General features: G+C 37.0%; 1 pseudogene across 1 annotated transcript in view; it reads left to right on the forward strand.

Moving 5' to 3' along the window:
• Positions 1-5,409, forward strand: part of LOC103747938 — a 13,019-nt pseudogene extending 7,610 nt beyond the window's left edge. The window contains exon 2 of the transcript XR_003846659.1: positions 2,305-5,409. The product of XR_003846659.1 is annotated as an uncharacterized LOC103747938 (transcript). The remainder of the gene's footprint in view (positions 1-2,304) is intronic.
• Positions 5,410-6,196: the final 787 nt, after the last annotated feature.

The raw sequence follows: 6,196 nt of genomic DNA on the forward strand, positions 1-6,196 counted from the left end.
CTGCATTGATCGCTGGTTGTCTGAGAAATCTACCTGTCCTATCTGTCGCAGGCCGGTCTTTCCTTCTTGGTGGGAACAGAGAAAGTGTTGTTTAATTAAGATCTGAACTCTCAGCTATGGAGCTAGAATAGTGATGGGCAAACAGAAATCACTTGCTTTCTATCCACTTTTTGAGTGGTGCTTCAATATAAAGTTAACAACCTGAATTGAGTCATTAGTTTCTGAAGGAACCCTGTGTTTTCTCTTCCAGAATGACAAAAATATTTTAAAAGCCACGTTTTAGGACGTAAACATTTGATGTCAGTAGCAGGTGAATTGGTAACATTTCTGTTACTGATAATTTACCCATATACATTGTCAGTTTCTCCTTTGTTATCTTAAGGTCTTTCCTAGTGGTCTGTATCATGTTAACCTCTTTTTAAAGTTTGCCATAAGAGAGGCATTAAGAAAATCCCTACTCAAGACTAAGTTACATTATGTGTTTCATAAGTAATTACTTAAAGCTATACCATTCCCAGTTATTAGATGACACAAATTCAGTCACATTCTGAATATTGTTTGTTCCACCTTTCAGACTAGGCGATACCGGACATGTCAGTGTAAATAACACTAAAGTTAGGATCTTCTAAGTGTATAACTGTCCTAAGCCCATCACTGTGGCACACAATAGAGTGAGCTTATAGTTTAATTGAGATATTTATCTTGTGGAAATATTAAAAAGCCTATGCTTGTGTAAGTGAAAAAAATCACATTCTTTTAAAAATGTAAAGCTATTTTGTAGAGGCTCAGTACTTTTCCAATGCACTGTTGTATTAATGCATTAAAAAATGTAAAGTTACCATGCTTAAAAATGAGAAAACTGCTTTTTTTTGAGCCAACATAGTAAAACAAAGACATCAAAGTACGAAGCTGCTTTTGTAAGTTTGTAAATGTCAAGAGCAGAACATATCTATATTTAATGTATGTGTGAACAGCTACTGTGACATGGAAAGGACCGTGCAGCATAAAACTGCGTTAAAGACCAATGGAGATCGTATATTTTAACTTGGATTTAGGCAGGAAGTGAAAGATGAGAGTAAAGAAAACTGCTTTGAAGAAATGAAGGTTTTCATGAAGACAGTAGTACAGACGAGCTGGTTTCATATGGTGAGAGCCACAGCTGCTTGACCCGGTATTCTACTTGAATAGATGAAGCAGAAGATCAGCAAATTTAGCAGTTTTCTTTGGTTTAAGGAAAGCAAACCACTACCACCTAGCACAAGTTAAATTGAGGTTTTTACAAGTCTGTTCCTCCAACAAAAAACAGTGGATGAAAGACACTATAAACCACTTTTAAAATAGGTATCAGTTGGTACAGATGTGTGTGCTATTGAGTATTAAGGAAAGTCTTGGATTTGCTTGTTTTTGAGATTTATCATGTAAGGTACTAGGGCACACGTTAATATTTCATTACTATATCTTTAGCACAGATCTAATGTCAGATTTAAAGACCTGTTGGTGAATTAAGACATTTTGATCTTTCATTAAAAGTGAGCCATATTGGGTTATTTGCAATTCAGATTTTAACTGTGCTGCCCATATTTGAAGATTAGATTGCTGATTCATTATGTATGGACACGCACTTTTTTTTTTAGTAGTAGTATGAAGAGATCATCATAACCCAAGTGCTCTTGCCTAATTTCTCTTTTGAGGCTGATTGGGGTTAGGATTAGTCTGGCTGTGGAGAAGTTATTTGTCTGGGAAAAGCTAAGGGGCCAGAAGTGGTATTGAACCCATCCTTGGCCTTTAACAAAATGAGCTAATTACCCAGATTTAGTCAAATACTCTACCACATAAGTCTGCTTAGGAATTACCTGTTTACCCACACTGTTATCTATCACCTTAGCTGTAAAGATTATTTCAAAGCTCATTCTTCCATGTTTTCTTCTGGCTTTCAATCCTACCTAAGTATCAAGGAAATTGTAAATACAGTAGTTGTTTACTGAGGATATGTACTGCTCTTGCAAGGAAATAATGTCCAAACAAAGCTTCACTTATTTTTTTTAATCTAAGCAGATTTCACTGTTTATGGCGCTTATGTAATACATTTTATCTTTTAAAATTTGCCCATGTAAAAGTCAGGATTTCTTATATTTGTGAACCTCCTTGTCTCCTAAGGGTGTAATCTATGGTTTTCAGATCTGCGGGGTAGTCCTGATTGACTAAAAGCAAATCCATTTTCCTCTTGATACAATGTTCCATTTAGGGGTGTTCATTTTACATAGTTCAAAAACAGCTGCTGCACATTGGAAACATAAAACCAAGTTATTGACAACAGATACCTCCCTAACCTCCCAAAATGTATTACTCATTTGTGAAGTATTGAACTACGAGGTAACTCAAGCAGGATGCTGGTTATGAATGTAGATTTTGAAGCTATTCATAAACACTGGAAATCCAACTTTGTTTTTAGCTTTCAGTAGAATGCACGTTTGATGTGCGTGTGGACACCTCTTTCAATAGCACTCAGATCCATTGGTTAGTGTAGAATAAATAAAAACTAGTGGAAATTGCTTTTTTATTTTCCAGAGTCCATGATTATTACATGTTACAAGTATCGTGGACATTAAAGACAAGGTTGTTTGTATAGGTGTAAGGTGTTAAACGGAGAACAAAAATTTTTTCCTCACCAGTGTCCAAACACCTATTCTTGAGGGAACATTTTCTTGCAAAAGACTTTACATTTCATTTTTTTTTTTATCTTTGCACTTTTTCTTTATTGCAGAGACGTTCTCTCTTTAAGACTTAACTTTGAGCTTCATGCAGCAATAAACAATGTTGGGAGATTACATTGTTCAAAGCATAGGGAAAAGTACTATAGCCTGAATTTCTTTGGCTATTTTGAATGATTTTTTTTTAATTTGCTTACTAGTGTGAACATTTGCAGTGTGCTGTTTTATTCCACAAAGCTGACAATGCTATTATTTGTACTAGAAAATAAAATTGAACAAGTTAAGATAAAATTTTGCAGGCTGTTTGTAGCAACACTTGGAGAGCTGTGGTGTTAATCTGGAACATTTGCTCTGTAAAGAATATGTTAGTTGTACCTCGGTGTTAATGGAGGTGGTAATTGAACCGCTCACACTAGTGTTGGAGAAGGTAATTGTACAATTCATACGGAAACCTTTAGTGCCAGGGGATGTACACAGAATCCTTAGGAGCATGATCATTAGCATTCATCTTAACTAGGAAACTGGTTAGCTGTGTTACCTCAAGCAAAGGATTTTTTTTCCCCTGGGAAAACTTAATTTCCATGCCAAATATTCTCTCCTGTTGTCAGTGTCTTGCGTTTATGAAGGGTTATCATTTAGCATACTTTGTATTTAACCACCTGCTTCTGTGAATTTCAGTCAGTTCCCCAAATACCCATGTGATGAGGAGGAGGTCAATTTTGTGAAATGCCTGTTAAAAGGCCATTTCTGGCAGTTTGCTAGAATACAGTGGCACCTTGTGGTTGTCAATATTTTTATTTTACAGATGGAAATACTTTTTATGTGAATGAAAATAATTTGTAATCTGCCTTAGTTGATTATTTTTTTCAGTTTTAACTTACTGGCTTCCTTGTCAGATGTTTTACCAGTATGAAGTACATAGAAGCCATGTTTGCAGGGCACTTTTTTCCCTTACTAGTCTTAACTGTACTGATCATTACTTTCTGAAGTGTTCTGTGCTTTAGGAACCTAAGGGGCACTTGTTAAGGTGTCATTATATTTTTTCCATTGAGTGTAATTCAGTACATTTAATACTCAGTAACAGTGTTGTAATTGAGTTAACTAGAAAATGGTTCTTTGAAAACATTTGGAAATGTACATTGAGGTAACCTGCTTTATTTGCAAAATTAAAGTGCAAGGTCTAAGAAACTAGTATTTATTTTTAAAAATCTGAGTTTAAGCAAAAACAGCTGTGAGTTCAGTACCTGCCCTTAAGTTTTTCAGCATTCTGATTTACGTTTTTTACTCTTTGTTTTTCATGGTAGAGGGTCTTGCTCGTTATAGCACTGGCTGGCCTAGAACTTGCTGTGTAGACCAGGCTGGCCGCAATCTTGTGGCACTCCTGCCTCTGCCTCCTGAGTGCTGGGATTACAGGTCACGGTACTTGGCTCAGCACTCTGAAATTATCTGATACTTGCAGAAAGTGCGTAATCTCGTTTTAAGTAATCATAGTTTGTATCTAAAAGTCTACAGCATAGAATAGAGCTAATACCAGGGATTTTTTTTTAAAAAAAAAATCAGTTTTATGAGTGTTTTCATGTCCGTATAGATGTTTGGATTCAAATCTTAAAAATAAACATATCAACCAACACTCAGAACTACAGTGAGATACTTGGGTTTTGGTATTGGTATTTTGAGAGGGTCTCACATTGTACAATACCCAGGCTGGCCTGGAACTCATGATCCTCCCGATTGCTGATATTACAGGTGTGTATCACCTCACCCAGTAAGAATTTGTTTACTAAAATTCCACAACTGCTTTGCAGTCGCTTGGGTTGGGTGGTAACAATCTAGAGATACACAGTGAAAATGAAGCCCATCATACCACTGTGCCTTGTTATTTCAAGGTTCTTTTCAATCTTCGTCTTGCAGATTGATTCCAATACCAAGTTATAGTTGAGCCAGCTGTCCAGCCTTAACTCTGTTTAGTGCCCTGTTACTAACATTCTTTTAACAGATTGGTTTGTGTTTGAATAGTACAATGTTTGGATTTTACCTCTTGATAGCTCCATTTTCCCTGGTGCTGCTTTTAAAGATGTAAGGCCATGTGGTGAGGTGCACAGTTGGCCTGGTTATGGATCTGTGCCTGTCTTCTCCCAGGAAGAGCTGCTTTGGTATAGATGTTTACTTGGATTCCTATAAAGAACTTGGCAGCAATCTTGGAAAGCTCTGTGAAGCCCATGAGAACCTGAAAAGATTTGAGCGGGGCTGCCTTTAAGTCTTTGATCATGAAGCACATGTATGTATGCTCTGTAAAGACTAAAGTGATTGTTACATCAGGGCTTCCTGACCTCTAGGAGACACTTTCAAAAGAGCAAAAGGAGCACAAAGGGAAGTGAATTTGGTTGGCTGGCTTTATCTGGTTTCTCATTTTCTTACCATTTAAACATGAACTAAACACCTTTCTCCAGTATATCCAGCAGACTCCTGGTTGGGAAGCCCTGTATTAAATCTTAAGAATGTACCCAACTTTTTTGTACAGTGCTTTACACCTGCTAAATTTTAACTTGTTTAATGCAAAACAAGACCTTAAAAGGTCAATCATACTAAATCTGGTTTGGTTATTAATAGTTACCTTTTAGGAAGATGCTTTTTCCCTATGTACTATGTCATACTGCAGATTTAAAATATAGACTATCAATAAAATGCATGAAGTGATCATTTGTGCTTTTTTCATCTCTTGGGGTTTTCTTTTAAAAGGGGGGCTCTAACCAAGGTTTTGTTGCTTCAAACCAGTGTCGCATAGACAGTTTTTAGAATCAAGTGGAACTACAATGCAACCTTGATTCTGATGGCCTAAACAGGTACTGGGCTTTGTTATTTGGCCTCAGTTTTTATCTGTTCTGTTGAATTGCTTAATCTTTGATAAAAGTAAAAGATTAAAGTATATTCCAAGAATCCTGAGGCGATTAGTAACATTTTAAGTGGGTGCATATTTGCTATTATTGTTGCCCCGGCTGCTGCCTTGCTTCACTTCCCTGTACAAAATGGCTGTACTTATGTGCTCTAGCAGCGTCTGTCTACATCCGGTTTCCCTCCTCCAGAACGTTTAAGCCTCAGATACCTGTTTCCAAGTGGATCATCACACCACTGATAGGTGGATAAGATTTCCCCTGGTACACATTTAGTTGGTGGTAAGTTTTATTAGCATGTTAATTCCTATGGTTATGTGCAGAGTTTGGTATCCAAACTCACTTCCTTGGGATGGTTTGGTGCAGTCAGCCCTTCATTACTTCTAGGGCTTTAATTTTAGTGTGTTAAGATTCTTTTTTTAAAAAAAATGAGAATTGAACCCAGGGCTTCATGCATGGTAGGCAAGCACCCCAGCACTGAGCTTGTTCCCCAGTCCTTTTTGTGTTTTTTTGTTTGGTCTTTTCTTGAGATGGTCTCCCTGTAACCCTAGCTTACCTAGAACTCACTGTGTAGACCAGGCTGGCCTTGAACCC

Source organism: Nannospalax galili, unplaced genomic scaffold, assembly GCF_000622305.1.
Source record: "Nannospalax galili isolate Female #2095 unplaced genomic scaffold, S.galili_v1.0 scaffold365, whole genome shotgun sequence".
Classification (NCBI taxonomy): Eukaryota; Metazoa; Chordata; class Mammalia; order Rodentia; family Spalacidae; genus Nannospalax; species Nannospalax galili.